Here is a 16,812-nt window from a genome sequence, read left to right on the forward strand (position 1 = left end):
TATTATTCTAGAATGGGATTTAGCTTTAAAAATACTGCTTTTCAGCTGAGATATTAGGCTGGTTCCATTATTCCAATTTCCTTAAAGATCAGTCTCCCTAACATGAGGAAGATGAGAACATATAGCATGAGAACAAGTTGTAATATTGTCACAGTGGAGAATTAAGACCCTGTTGAGGGGGTGGAGAGATGGTGTGCAACAGGTAACTGGATTGCAGAATAGCTTAACAGAAAATTTTACTTGCAATTATATTTAGTCATACAATGTAAGCTAACATTATTGCCAATAGGGACCCCAACATTTGCCTGAGAAATAAAATGATCCATGGGGGGCTTCCCTGGTGGTGCAGTGGTTGAGAGTCCGCCTGCCGTTGCAGGGGACACAGGTTTGTGTCCCGGTCCGGGAAGATCCCACATGCCGCGGAGCGGCTGCGCCCGTGAGCCATGGCTGCTGAGCCTGCGCGTCTGGAGCCTGTGCTCCACAATGGGAGAGGCCACAACAGTGAGAGGCCCGCATACTGCAAAAAAAAAAAAAAAAAAAAAAAAGATCCATGTGTGCTTGGTGGTTTAGAACATATAAGAAAATAGTTTTCTTAAGTTACAACACTTGTTTTCCCCAACTCACACCCTGGTTAGGTCTCAGCCAAATCCCTTTTTCATAGATAGCCCATTGATAAACTTAAATCCACTACATTCTAAAATGATCAATTCCAAAATAGTGAGGTCTGAATTAATAATATTGATCAATAGCATTCTCAACATCAGTTCAGGAGACAACTGAAAATCTCAGTGCTTTAAACCCTGGCTTGCCCAAATACTCCAGGGAGAAGGGGATGTGTTGTTTAAACACCAAACTTTCCCCCATTTGGGGTTGATGCACGCTGTACACTTTCCTATTGGATATCCAGTCATAGTTTATCCACTTCCACATGCTGGGGTAAGGTGAGTCTTGGGTAGTTTGGGTCGTTCACTACATATTGTCAGCATTTTCAGAACTCCCATTGCCAATAGCATCCATGTCTTCACCTAAGATGTCTATTCTGTATACCATATGTCTGATTTAAGCTAAAAAAATAGATGTCTTAGTGAAAAAGCCACCTCTGTTACTACCATATCCATTTGTAAATACAGACATCTCTGAAGGATCACCTCATTTGTTACTTTTCTCTATAAGAAAGAGGGATCTTTTAATCGAAGTGTTAGAAGTAGCAGAGAAGACCAAGGATAGTTCCTTGATTTCTTACCCCTAGCTAAACTATGGACATAAAAAAATATTCCTATTTAGAGGAAGAACTCTAAGTCATTTTGGTTATCTTTTTTATATGTAAATAGGGGCCATTTTTCTACTTATCTCTCCTTGATAGCTGCCTTGTTCCTATAATTTTAAAACATCAATGTGATTTCCTATTGTATCTTCTCATCCCCTCTTTCCACTGTTTGGTCTTTGGCTTGTATAACATAAATCATCAGATGTTGCCAGTTGTCATTTTACTTCTTACTTCTGGAAAAAAATTGGGATTTGTACAAGTCATTTTGATCTGAAAGCTCCATCTAAACCCTGGCTTTGTGAAGGAAGTTATCAAAGAGGATGACAATACCAATCATCTGCTACAAATGAGTTTATTCTGGATCTTGCTTTATACCCAGGGCTGTCTCCCATATCTCAATCTGAATTTTAGAGTCCATTAACTAGTATGATATTTCTGATAGTGTGTTAAGGTCTTTTCAGAGAAATAAAAAAGGCAAATGACCTTTGCAAATCCTATAAAAAGTTAGTTTAAGGGTCTCAGATTTATTTCTACAGACCTGTACAAGGGTGGCATATAGTACCAAACCTTATTTCTTAGATCCAAAACAAAATTAATCATTAGTGACAAGTTCTTTTCAATATAGTTCTAGACTGAGAAGTGGTGAAGAGCAACACTGCTATTCCAGTCAATTTGTTTGGTCTTTTATTATTTTTATTCCCCAGCATGTCCTATGTTACCTGTATATGACATACATGGAACTAAGGAAAACCTTGTAAAAGTCCCCTATTTACTCTCAACACATAACACCTCCCTGTTTTACAGTTGGATTTGTAAATCTGAAGGAGGAAAAAAGTTCAGTAGAATCCAAATATTTATGCACTGGTAAAAATCCAGTAGCTATCTGTAGTCAGGAGCCTAGCAATAGAGGGGAGGCTCCTGAAGGAAAGTTACTGGGTGTACTAGAAAATATCATCTATTAATGGCTTTCATTTCATACCCTCATATAGCACCTATGCTGTGAAAGAAATGTGACGCCCTCCGCCACTGCCCTACCCTTCCAGTTCCCTGAGCAGAAAATTCCATTCTCATGTGACTGCCTGACTTAAATAGGAAGGCATTTAACCACCTGCCACTGTCTAATCCATGAGCCTGACATCTGCCTCTTTCCTACACAGCTTACATGGGCCTGGGGTCACTCCTTATCTTTTCCAAGCATGAGGCAGGCTCTGTGCCTGGGAGTGTGGCCATGCTCAGATTCTACATGAACACCTTTCTTAAAAATTCATTAAGATTAGTTTATAGAATAACAGATTCCTCATGGTAATAACTAAAACAATCCTAAATAACAAACCTAAGTAACAGCTTTTTAAAGAAGAAATTCAAGGATGGGGTTTGCTGTATGAAAGAAAGCATGAAACTTTATTTGGCACTAACTGGGCAAGAACGTAAAGCTTATGGTACATGTATTAGGCACAGGTATCTTTTGGAAAGTCACCCTAGAAACTGTTAAATTACTACCAAGTCAGTTGTCATGCCTGTCAACATGCATGGACATATTTTGTCTAAGAAACACTTCACACTTCACTGAATGCAAGATCTTTCCTTGAACACTTCCAACCAGAAGGAATCCAAGTCTTTTTATGAGTTACTTTCAAACCAGATTTGTAAATATTTAAGCTTGGCCTGAATTTAGCAGACAGAGAAGTTTAATAACTATGTCCCATCTTTGTTACATAGTGAATTTTATTAAACACATAACACCTTTTCTTGATGCTATTAAGCTTTGATGTACCACTGGGAAATCTTTCTGAGAGCATTTTATAAAGTGGCATTTTATAAAAACAGTTGTGTAGGGAAAAGTAAATTTCCTGTAAGAAAAAAATACTTGTCTCAAAAGGGGTATACTATACTTCAGATTGGTTTCTTCCTAGGAAGATTATTCTCACTTTCTCTCTCAGTTTCCAAAGTATATGATTTAATGATATCTGTTGTACCAAATCTCTCCCCCACCCTCAGGCCTCACCCTCCCAGAATTCTATGTATGATACAGGCAGATGTGATTGTAACCAAATCTGGTTACTTTCTTCTAAGTGCCAAATCTAGACCTGAGTTTTTATGTAGACATTTATAAACAAAAAGTAAACATGGATTAAGCCTTAAATTTTTTTCCTATTCGGTTATTTTTTAAACATAATGTGAAGAAATGGCTTAGCTATTAGATGACGCCAAACAAAAAAAGGACAAGGGAAAAGATTTGGGGTTGTAAAGGACTCTTAGTTTGTTTCCCTTTTAGAGGCAGTTCCATTTTCAAAGCATTTGATGGCAGTAACAGAAGCTTTTCCAATGCAAAAAAAAAAAAGTGGTTTTCAAGACATACAGAACATGTCTTCTCTGATTCCCCGGCTGTGAGACTTGACAGTCTGTGCCTTCCCCTTAAATAGGAAGTATTGGTTTCATCACCAGTCACAGCAGCCCATGTCTCCTTTAGATGTCAGTGCAAGTAAAAGTGTGTTACATGCTCTGTGATTTGTGACTTGTCTTCACAAAAGGCAAGTGCGCTTTGAAAGCTAATTTAGGCCCATGTGTCTTGCTGGGGCTAAACAAAAACATATTCAGAAGTTGGCCTGTGTGAAACCAACAGCTTCTGTGTTAAGCCCGGTGCCCTCTTCCCTGGCATTTTCTAAAGCTTTGGGGGTGACCTAAAAGCCTCTTTCTCTTCCAAAGCTTTGTTGCTTTTCAACCACTTTCATGGCTTTGTACTCTGACTCTTTAGAGAGCTCTACACTAGCCCTTATAGATCCCAGTTGTGGAGAAGGTGGGGGGAATGGAGGAGGAAAGAGAAGGTAATATAGAAATACACCTGGCCAATTAAGCTGAAGGAGTATATGCTAGTCCAGGATGACCAGTATACCAATTAATTAAGATTGAATGTGCTCCAATAAGGTCCAAAAAAGGTCCTCTTTTCCAGGTAGTATTATGACTGACATATTTTCTTTTAAGGCTGTCTTTTACACTGGTAGAAATTCTTTCCTTTAGAATGCTCTGAGTTGTGTACTTTCTATGTCAACAATTTTCTCTTCTAGGTTATGTGGTCCTGGGTTTTCTTTTAAAGTGTCGAGGATGGCAGGTGGTATTCTCTCCTATTAATATATGTGTCTAAGGCTGTTGGGTCCTGAGTTCCTTCTTTGCCTCTTTGTAGGTGAAACATCATTGGACCCCCTTCCACCAGTCACATGAGACTATGTACACCAAAGTCACTAGGTGATCACTGTCAAAAGACTCATGTCTCTGACCCTACCTCACATGCAGTTGGCCACACCAGTTCATATAAAGTATTTCCATGCCACCACCTCACATTTGCAGACAGGGTTATTTCTGTATTTTGTGAATGCCAATAGAAATGCAGAGCATGTATACTAGTTTTGAAACATACCATGTCCTGTATTCTAGTTAACAGTGCCTCAGGCTTAGGAACAGGTAATAAATTCAGTCTTTTTGGAATGTAACTCATAGTAAGAGTATTTGTGTATGTGTATGTGTTTACTGTAACTTCAGTAGCATCTGGTTGGACAGGTCATTTGGGCATTCAGATGAAGAGAATTTATCCAAGAATAAAAAACTGTTTTAGTGCTAGACCTCTAACTTTGATATTGTCCAGCTAAGTGCCATGGGGACTTTAGGACTTGTTAAGCCAGAGATATAAACCAAAGTGATGGTGAAGTAATTGTCCTTTTTGCTGGAGTGTATTGATCAGGCAGCTTTAAAAGTAGTATTCATATATATGACCATTGTTACCTGTAGTGTGATAATGTTAGCCATATACCTGCATGAACATCATGCAACTGATGTATAAATCAGAACCCAGGCTGTGTAGGTTCTTTGAGAGCCTGACTTTTCATTAGCCCCAGGTTTACAGAATGATTGTCACAGCAGATCAAGTCTAACTTTCCAAGGTACAACAGTGTATATGATTGACTTTAAACTTCCTGTTGTGTGTTATCTTGAACCTGTCATACCAGTGGGGTATGGGTGTGTGACCCCGTCAGAATGTTCACTGTCATTTGTTTAGTCCAGTGCTAAATGGCTCACTGGCTCCCTTCTGCACTTGTGTTCCGATTTGAAGATGTTGGTTGATACAGTTTTTTGGTCTAGAATTTAAAACCTTCAATCATTTATGTGTGTGAGTTTACTGTGTAATAGCGACAAATTAAAGGAAAGGTGGCGTACCTTCAAAAAAAGGTACCCTAACCTAGCCTTAATGGATGAACCTCTTTATAAAGACAGAATCTGCAGGTAGGTTAAATGTTGATGTTAAAATAAGACAAAACAGGTATCAGAGAGGATGCCTGGTTCTGACAGCACTGTGGAGTGCAGAGTCTATCTAGCATTGATGAGATGGGAGGAAAAGACTGACACCCACTTAACTCACAAAAGCATACTGACTGAACACCAGTTTGTTAATTCACATTGGGGGATAGATCTATCCAGGGATCTGGCTCTTCACCCCCTCCAGGGTCCCTTCTCTTTTCTCCACCTCCCATCCAACAAGAATATTCACACATGGAGCCTCATGAACTCAGGGGTTATTTCCTCCAGGCCACAAAAGAGGCCAGTGATCTCTCCTTGCCCCAAAGCAGAGCCTCCCTCTCTGGAAACTACATGCTCAGGGCCTCCAGCAGGTAGAACACAAGGAGATCTGGGTTCTAGTCCTGGCTTTGCCACTTATTAGCTGTATGGCCTTGGGCAAGTTACTTCCCCTCTGTGAGCCTCAGAGGCCTCATCTGGAAAATGGGGGTAATAATCATACCTTCCACACAGAGTGGTTATGCAGATTAACTGAGCTAACATGTGAAGTACTACCTGGTTAAGTTCCTGGCAAATTTTAAAAAATCAATCAAAATACATTAGTCAGGCTCCTTCTAATTTCAGCCCTGTTGCTACTAATTAAACTAACCAATTCTTACTCTTAGGCTTCCTTTTTCTTCAATCCATTCAACACCCCTCTTATTCTTGACACATTGTCTTTAGACAATCAAGTTACAATACAATAAGGTTACAATACAATTTCTGTCAGTCCATTTAGCCTACTATAACAAAATACCAAACACTGGGTGGCTTATAAAAAACAAACATTTATTTCTCATGGTCTGGAGGCTGGGAAGCCCAAGACCTGGCAGATTTGGTGTCTGATGAAAGCCTGCTTTCTAGACATCTATCTTTCACTGTATCCTCACATGGTGGAGAGCAGAGAAGCATGCTCTCTCATGACTCTTAAAATGTCACTGATCCCATTCATGAGGGTTCAATTTTCATCATCTCATCTAATCCAAATCACCTCCAAAGGCTCCATCTCCTATTATCATATTGGGGGAGGGAGAATTTCAACATATGAATTTTGGTGGGCACAAACATTCAGTTCATAACAAGTGGATTAGGCTATGGCTCTTTTATAATTAACTGAGAAATATTTGTTCATTATAGAATGTTTTTAAAATATAGAGAACCAAAAAAGACTTCATAATTCCTCTATGCAGAGGTAAATCTACATGCATGCATATAGAATAAAAATCAGATCATACTATACACTCCTATATGTTTCTTGCTTATATATTTTGAACACCTTTCTATCTCTCTATATAAATTGATCTCACTTTTAATGATCACATTGTATCTCACTATATGAGCTATTCAACCAACTCCCTATTGTTTGGTCAGGCTACAGCTTTCTACATCAAATTTCAATCTTGCCTCTGTGGATTACACCCCATTTCCCTCTATTGGAATTTAGCAACCTCCTTTCTGATATGATACCCTCTTCCCTGAGGTGACCTGTTCAGGTGGATAATTTCATCTACCTGGGAAGATTTTTTACCAACAGATTCTCTAAGGGTAATTTGCTTTCCAAATTCTCAGGGTACTTTATATGGAACATAAGCTTGAACTTGGAATTTATCCACTCTATAGTTCCATGGTAACCTACTGTGTTAGTTGCAGCCGAGGACATGGCAAGCTGGGTCCCCTTAAATCAACTATTTCCACAGCCTCCTGTCACCCAGTAAAGGTCTAGTTTCACAAGGGGAAAAGTATCAATGGAAGGCTCTGAATGAGAAATCACTTCTGGATGAGTCTCAGTCTCCCAACTTACTATGTTTTCTTATTAGCAAAATAAGAATAATCTCAATCTTGCTGGTCTCACACTGTGATTGTGGAAATCAAGGGAAGTTGTAGCTGCAAAAGCACTTTATAAATTGGAGGTGCTTTTCATGTATAAATTGGTAAATCCCGTCAAACTGAACCTAGAAGTTTCAGGTTTCCCATCAAACATAGAAGCTATCACACAGAAGCAAGGAACCAAATAATTGAGAACTGACAATGTCAATTCTTTAAGTGGAAAATGCCACTTGGGTATATGTGAGTCACAGCACATTTGAAAGTCTCCCTCATTTCTCTAGGCCTCTCTTGGGTATTTCCTGACCTCCAACTTAACAACAGAAGGCAGCCCAGGGAGGATCATTTCTCCCCCAGATTGAACAGGATTCCCTCTAACAGGAGGTGAGCCTGGCAGCATCAGCAAAGAGGATTGATCAAGACCATATTCCCCACTAATAATAAACTAAATGAAGGACTCTCATCTCTGCCCTTTCTCACCCAGAGACACTGCAGTAGCCAGGAGGCATCAAAAAGAGATGACCTGCCACAACAAGTGCTCATCCCAGGAAGCTCTCTCCATTTCCACAGGCAGGGAGGACCCTGTAAAAGTAAATGACCAGCCAGGGAAGCGTCTTTGTTCTTGCAGACCTGAGATTTCCATCCCCCAGTGAGAGACACTGGGCAACAGGCCTGGTGAAAGCCCTTCCACCCTCTGAGGTAGCACAAGCAGAAACCAGTGGGAGCCCTGGTGACACCAGATAAATCAGGCAGAAAACTAGCACCACAAAGGTTCTAAAACCTAAACTTCCATTGGAACCACAGCTGACAGAAGTAGGCCAGAATCCACATGCTAAAATTAAGGTGACTGCATACTAAAAAAGATTTAAATAGGACCCAGAGTCTCCTAACATACTAAATTAAAATGTTCAGGATACAATAGAAAGTCATTTTCCAGCCAGGAAAATCACAATTTGAAAAAGAAAAGACAAACAGCTGACATCAACACTGAGATGAATCATATTATCTGAAAAGGATTTTACAACTCATCATAAAATACTAATAAAAAGGCAAGTAAATTATTTTAAAACAAATGAAAAATAGAAAAGTCACAGCAAAGAAATAGAAGTTATTTTTTAAAAAAAACCAACAGAAATTATACAACAGAAAAATACAATAAATTTTTTAACATCTTTATTGGAGTATAATTGCTTTACAATGTTGTGTTAGTTTCTGCTGTATAACAAAGTGAATCAGCTATATGTATACATAAATCCCCATATCCCTCCCTCTTGAGCATCCCTCCACCTTCTCTATCCCACCCCTCTAGGTGGTCACAAAGCACAGAGCTGATCTCCCTGTACTATGCAGCTGCTTCCTACTATCTATTTTACATTTGGTAGTGTACATGTCAATGCTACTCTCTCACTTCATATTAAAAAATAGAAAGAAAAACACTTCACTGGATGGTATCCTAGTAGAATAAAGATAACAGGATAAAATCTGTGAACTTAAGGACAGGTTAATAGAATTTACCCAATCTGAAAAACATAGAAAATTGACTTTTAAAATAAACAAATAAATAAATAGAGCCTCAGGGACCTGTGCAACATTTTTTGTTTGTTTGTTTATTTTATTTATTTTTGGCTGTGTTGGGATTCTGTTGCTGCATGTGGGCTTTCTCTAACTGTGGCGAGGGGGGCCTACTCTTCATTGAGGTGTGTGGGCTTCTCATTGTGATGGCCTCTCCTGCCATGGAGCATGGGCTCCAAGCATGTGGGCTTCAGTAGTTGTGCTGTGTGGGCTCAGTGATTGTGGTGTGCAGGCTCAGTAGTTGTGGTGCACAGGCCCAGCTGCTCCATGGCATGTGGAATCCTCCTGGACCAGGGCTTGAACCCATGTCCCCTGCATTGGCAGGGGGATTCCCAACCACTGAGCCACGAGGGAAGCCTCTGTGTAACATTTTTTTAAGCCGACATTCGTATCTTTGGAATTGGAGTAGGAAAGTAGAAAGAGAATAGGGCTGAAAGAGTATGTGAAGCAATAATAGCTGAAAATTTCCCAAATTTGGTGAAAAGTGCAAACTTACAGATTTCAGCTGAGCAAACCCCAAACAGAATAAACCCAAAGAAATCCATGCCAGGACACAACATAATTAAACTTCTAAAAACTAAAGGCAAAACATATTGAGAGAAAAAAATCTATTGAGAACAGCCAGAGTGAAATGACACATTTCAGTAGGATTTTATAGGGAGCTACCAATTCAAGTGAGAGTGATTTTTTCATATGAAACTGTGGAAGCCAGAGAAGAGTTGGATATTTTTTCAACTGCTGAAAAAAAACCTATTAACTGCAAACTCTGTGCTCACTGAAACTATCCTTCAGGAATGCATAGGAAAAAGACATCCTCAGATGATGGCAAACTAAAAGAATTTATTGCTTGCAGACCTACTCTTAAATACTGGTTAAATGAAGTTCTTCAACAGAAGGGAAACATGAACAACATGCAAGAACAGATGGGTAATTTTAGCTGAGTAATGGGAACGCTAAGGAAGAATGAAAAAGAAATGCTAGAAATGAAGCACAATGTAATAGAAATGAAGAATGCTTTTGATCAGCTCATCAATAGATTGGACACAGCCAAGGAAAGAATCAGGGACTTGAAGAAACATCAATAGAGTCCTCCAAAACTAAAATCTGAAGAGATTTTTAAAATGGAAATTACATAACAGAATAACCAAGAACTGTGAAACAATTACATAAGGCATAACATGGGTGTAAGGAGAAGAAGGAAGGAAGGAAGGAAGGAAGGAAGGAAGGAAGGAAAGAAAGAAAGAAAGAAAGAAAGAAAGAAAGAAAGAAAGAAAGAAAGAGAAAGAAAGAAAGAAAAAGAAAGAAGAAAGAAAGAAGAAAGAAAGAAAGAAAGAAAGAAAGAAAGAAAGAAAGAAGGAGGGAGGGAGGAAAACAAGCACTATTTGAAGCAATAATGACTAAAGATTTCTGAAAATTAAGGATAGATACCAAACCACAGATCCAGGAAGTTCATAGAATACCAAGAAGAATAAATACCGAAAAAATCTGCACATATGTAAATCATATTTAAAATGCAGAAGATAAAACACAAAGAGAAAATCTTGAAAGGAGCCACAGAGAGGAAAGTGCTATACCTATAACAAATCAAGGATAAGTGTTATATCAAACTAATCTTCAAAACCATGCAAGCACAGAGAGAGTAGAATAAAATATTTAAAGCATTAAAAGAAGAAAACCACCAATCTAAAATCTGTGTCAGTAAAATTATTCTTCAAATGTGAAGGAGATAAAAGCTTAAAGCAAGATGGTAGAATAGAAAGATCCAAATCCTCATTCCCCCATAGAAACATTTTTAAAAATGACTAGAGACTAAATAAAATGACTTTATAAGACTTCTGGATATCAGACAAATATCTATAGTATCCAAGCAAATGCCCAATCAAGAAAAAGCCCCATTCAAAAACCTAGAAAATTTTGTGATTTTTTTACTCATCCTTGACCCACTCCCTCCCTGGCATGGTGTGGATGGAGGGAAGCAGTGGCCCCATCCCCAGTTACTTTGTCAAACCATAGAAAGCAGAGTGGAACTAATTTGCAATGCTGTAACCTTCCTGGGGGCTGCTGGAAGGATCAGCCTCTGTGTTGTTTAAAATGGACTTCAGATCTCAGGCTAGGAAAAACCACGTGAAAGTGAGCACAGCTCATGAAAGTCGCAGAAGGACTACAGAGCCACAGAAAATGGAGACAAGAAAATACTGGTAGAGGAACACAGTATAAAAGCAAAAGCCTTGAGAAGCTGGGGTGTTAACTCTTAGGGGAGTTATTACATTTATAAGCAGCCATTTGTTATCACAAGACCTTCCCTACTCAAAAAACTTGAGTCCTTCAAGTTGAAGCAAAAGACAAATGCCTAAAAAATAATTGGAAATCTGTGTCAATGGGTGCATGTTGTATAAAGATGTAACTTGTGACATCACTAACATAAAGAAAGGGAGGCAGAACTGTAAAGGGTAGTTTCTGGATGCAATTGAAGTTAAGCTGGTATCAATTTAAAATTGATTATTATAACTTTAAGATGTTTTATGTAATCCCCATGGTAACCATAAAGAAAATATCTAAAGAAGATATACAAAAGGCGATGAGAAGGGAATCAAAATGTATCACTACAAAAAAAGTCAGCTGAGCACAATGGAAGGCAATAATGGAGAAAATGAGGTTCAATAAAGGTATAACACAGTAAACAAATAACAAAATTACAATAGTAAGCTTTTCACCAACAGTAATTACTTTAAATGTAAATGAATTAAACTCCCCGATAAAAAGACATATGTTGACAAAATGGATTAAAAAAAATAGAATCTAACTGTATGCTATCAACAAGGGACCCAACTTAGATCCAAGGGCATGAATAGATTGAAAAAGGTTGGAAAAGGATATTCCACGCAAATAGTAACCAAAAAAGAAGAGGGGTGGCTATACTAATACTAGACAAAATAGACTTAAAGTAAAAACTATTACAAAAGGCAAAGAAGGACATTATATAATAACAAAAGTATCAATTCACCAGAAAGATATAGCAGCCCAAAGCTGCCAGAAATAAGAAAATAATAAAGACTGGAGCTTCAATAAGTAAAATAGAAAATACAAAAACAATAAGGGAAATCAAAAACAAGAGTTGCCTCTTTGGAAAGATCAAAATTCATGCAACTTTAGTTAGATTTACTAAGGAAAAAGAGACAGAGAGAAGACTCAAATATCAGAAATTAGAAACAAAAGAGTGGACATTACTACTAATTTTATAGAATTACTACCAATTTTATAGAATTTTCTATATATTTTTATATCTAAAATATAGAATTTAATAGAATTACTACTAATTTTATAAATTTTCCATACATTTCTATATTCTAATTGTAGAATTTTATAGAAATGGATTATAATAGAGGATACCAAAAACTTGGATAACTTAGATGAAATAAACAAGGTCCTAGAAACACACAACCTACCAAGAATGAATCATGAAGAAAGAAAAATTTGAATAGACCCATAACTACTAAGGATATTGAATCAATAATCAAAAACCTCCCAACAAAGAAACCCAGTACAAAATGGCAATCCTGGTGGATTCTAACACTTGAAGAGGAATTAATTCAATTCTTCTTAAACTATTATGAAAAATTTGAAGAGCAGTGAACACCTACTACATTATTCTATGAGGCCAGCATTACCCTGATACAAAAGCCAGACGAAGACACTATAAGAAAAGTACAGGCCAATATTCTTTTTGAATATTGAAGTAAATGTCCTCAACAAAATACTAGCAAACAAATCAACAGCACATTGAAAGCACATACACTATAGCCAAGTGGGATACATTCCTGGAATATAAAAATCGTTCAACATACTAAAATCAATAAGTATAATATGTCACATTAATGTTACCAAATGCAAGTCTGTGTGCCCAGTGCACAGTGAGGCCAAACAATACCAAAACATCAGAGTTTGAAGCAGAGAAAGGTTTATTGCAGGGCCATGCAAGGAGTCGGATAGCTCATGCCTTAAAAAGCCCAAACACCCGAAGGCTTTCAGCAAAGCCCTTTTAAAGGCAAGGTGAGGGAGGAGTGTAGTTAGTTGTTGCAAACTTCTTGGTGTCGGATCCTTTGTTCTTGCAGCTGTCCATGTAGGTCAAGTCACAGTCAGGTCACAATGTTCCTGTAAACCTCCAACAAGACAAATGCTATTCTCTGTTCAGGTCAGGTCATGGTCAGGCTATTTTGTATATTTCAAGATATAGGCAACATTCTCTTACAAAAGGTGCAGAGACAGCCTAAGCACAGGCAACAGAGTACAAAGCTTAAATTAAGGTTAAAGTAAAAAGAACGGATCTAATATGGAGTCAGATATGTTCTTCCCTATTACATTAATAAAATGAAAGGGGAAAAATCACATGATCATTTCAATTCATGAAGTAAAAGCATTTGAAAAAAATTCAACACTATTTTATGATTAAAAAAATAACCTCAATAAACTGGGAATAGAAGGAAACTATCTCAACACAATAAAGGTCATATATGAAAAATCCAAAGTGAACATCATACTCAATGGTGAAAACTTTTTCTCTAAAGTCAGAAACAAGACCATAGTTCCTGCTTACACCATTTCTACTCAGCATTGTACTGGAAGTTTTAGGAAGAGCTATTGGCAAGAAAAAAAAAAAAAAAATATATATATATATATATATGGGATCCAAATTGGAAAGGAAGAGGCAAAATAATCTGTTGTCTATGTTTGAAGACATAAAGATATAAAATAAATGAAATATACAATATAGTGTTAGAACTTATAAATGTACCCAGCAAGACTGCAGGATACAAAATCAATATGCAAAAAATCAGTTGGATTTCTATATGCTAACAATGAATGATTTGAAAAGGAAATTAAGAAATCAACTCCATTTACAAAAGCATGTATAATAATAAAATACTTAGGAGTAAATTTAACAAAGGAGGTAAAAGAAATGTACACTGAAACTACAAAAGGATGCTGAAAGAAATAAGACACAAATGGAAAGACATTCATATTCATGGATCGGAAGAATTAATTTTGTTAAATGTCAATACTACCCAAAGTAATCTACAGATTCAGTACAATCCCTATCAAAATCCAGAGACATTTTTTGTCAGAAAGAGAAAATTCCATCCAAAAATTCATATGGAATTTTAAGTATCCCCATAGAGACAAAAACATCTTGAAAAAGAAAAACAAAGCTGGAGACCTCACACTTCCTGATTTCATAAATTATAGAAAGCTACAGTTATCAAAACAATGTGGTACTTGCATAAAGATCGGCAAATGCACTAATGGAGTAGAGTGTCAAGAAGTAAACTCTCATATATATGATCAAGTGATTCTCAATAACAGTGCTAAGATCACTCAATAGAGAAAGGATGGTCTTTTCAACAGGTGGTACTGGTAAAATGATATCTACTACCAAAGAATAGAATTGGAAAATGTAGGGGAAAAATTTCATGATATTTGATTTAGCAGTTATTTCTTGTACATGTCATCAAAAGCAGAGACAACAAAAGGAAAGATATATAAATTGGATTTCACCAAATTTAAAAACTTTTGTCTATCAAAACACATTACTTACAGAATGGAAAGGTAAAACATAGAATAAGAGAAAATATTTGTAAAGCATATATCTGATAAGGGATTAGTACTTAAAATATATAAAGAAACGTTACAACTCAACAAAAAAACCCCAAAATGAACCTGATTAAAAATGGGCAGGGCTTCCCTGGTAGCGCAGTGGTTTAGAGTCTGCCTGCCGATGCAGGGGACACGGGTTCATGCCCCGGTCTGGGAAGATCCCACATGCCGTGGAGCGGCTAGGCCCATGAGCCATGGCCACTGAGCCTGCGCGTCTGGAGCCTGTGCTCCACAATGGGAGAGGCCACAACAGTGAGAGGACCATGTACCGCAAAAAAAAAAAAAAATGGGCGAAGGACTTGAAGAGACATGACTCTAAGGAAGATATACAAATGGCAATAAGTACATGAAAATGTGTTCAGTGTCACTAATCATCAGGGAAATACAAATGAAAACCACAATGAGATATCATTTCACATGTTTCAAAAGGACTATTACCAAAAAGACAAGATGGCAAAATGCTGGCAAAGATGTGGAGAAAGGGAATCCTGGTGCACAGCTAGTAGGAATGTAAATTAGTAGAGCCACTATGAAAAATGGTATGGTTACTCAAAAGATTAAAAGTAGAACTACCATATGATCCAATAATTTCACTTTTGAGTGTGTATCCAAAGGAAATTTAATCATTGTCTCAAAGATATATCTGCACTGCCATGTTCATAGCAGCATTATTCACAACAGCCAAGACATGGAGACAACCTAAGTGTCCACTGAAAGATAAATGGATAAAGAAAATATTTTAAATATAGATACAGATATATAATATTATGCAGCCATTTCAAAGAAAGAAATCCTGCCAGTTGTGACAACATGGATGGACATTGAGGGCATTATGCTAAATGAAATAACTCAGACAAACAAAGACAAATACTGAATGATCTCATTTAAATGTGAAATCTAAAAACATCAAACTCATAGAAACAGTAGAATGGTGGTTGTCAGGGTTTGAGGGATGGGGCAAATTGGGAGACATTGGTCAAAGTGTGCAAACTTGCAATTACAAGATGAATAAGTTCAGGGGATTTAAGGTACAGCATGTTAAATACAGTTAACAATACTATATTCTATACTTGAAAGTTTCTATGAGAATAGAGTTTTAATGTTCTCACCATAACAACAAATGATAATTATGTGAGGTGAAAGATGTTTTAACTAACCTTATTTTGGTAGATATTCTACAATATATATGTGTATCAAATCATCACATTGTATACTTTAACTTACATAACATTGTATGTCAATTATATCACAATAAAGCTGGAAAAATAAATAAAAGAATAGAAATTAAACAAAGTTTATTCTCAGACCACAATAGAATTACAGTAGAAACTGATAATCAAAATATAGCTGGAAAAGCCCAGTATGCTAGGAGATTGAACAACACACTTCTAAATAACACATGGGTCAAGGAAGAAGCCTCAAGAGAATTTTTTAATGTTTCTAACTAAGTGAAAATTAAAATACAACTTATCAAAATTCATGGGATGCAGTGAAAGTAATGCATTGAGAGAAACTTATAGCATTGAATAGAAAACAAGAAAGATCTAAAACAAATGATTCCACATTAGGAAACTAGGGAAAATGAGCAAATTAAACCAAAGAGAGGAGAAGAAAAAAAATTAAAATTAGAGCGGACATTGAGGAAAATCAAAAAATCAAATAAGACAGAAATTCAGTAAAGAAAATCAACAAAACCAAAAGCTGGTGCTCTGCAAAGATTACTAAAATTGCTAAGCCTCTAGCCAAGTTAATTATGCAAAGAAGAGAGAAGACACAAATTATTAATTGGACGATAAAAGGATAGTAAGAGAATATTATGAATAATTGTATGCCCAGAAATTTGATAACCCAGATGAAACAGACCAATCCCTTGAAAGCCAAAATCAACAAAAATTCACACAAGAAGAAATAGACAATCTGAATAGGCATATATCTATTTAAACATTTAATCAAGAAATAATAATGAGGGCTTCCCTGGTGGCGCAGTGGTTGAGAGTCCGCCTGCCAATGCAGGGGATGCGGGTTCGTGCCCCGGTCTGGGAGGATCCCACATGCTGTGGAGCAGCTGGGCCCGTGAGCCATGGCCACTGAGCCTGCGCGTCTGGAGCCTGTGCTCCGCAACGGGAGAGGCCACGACAGCGCGAGGCCTGCGTATCGGAAAAAAAAAAAAA

Source organism: Monodon monoceros, unplaced genomic scaffold (genome assembly GCF_005190385.1).
Source record: "Monodon monoceros isolate NGI ecotype Baffin Bay Population unplaced genomic scaffold, NGI_Narwhal_1 Super_Scaffold_22, whole genome shotgun sequence".
NCBI classification, from domain to species: Eukaryota; Metazoa; Chordata; class Mammalia; order Artiodactyla; family Monodontidae; genus Monodon; species Monodon monoceros.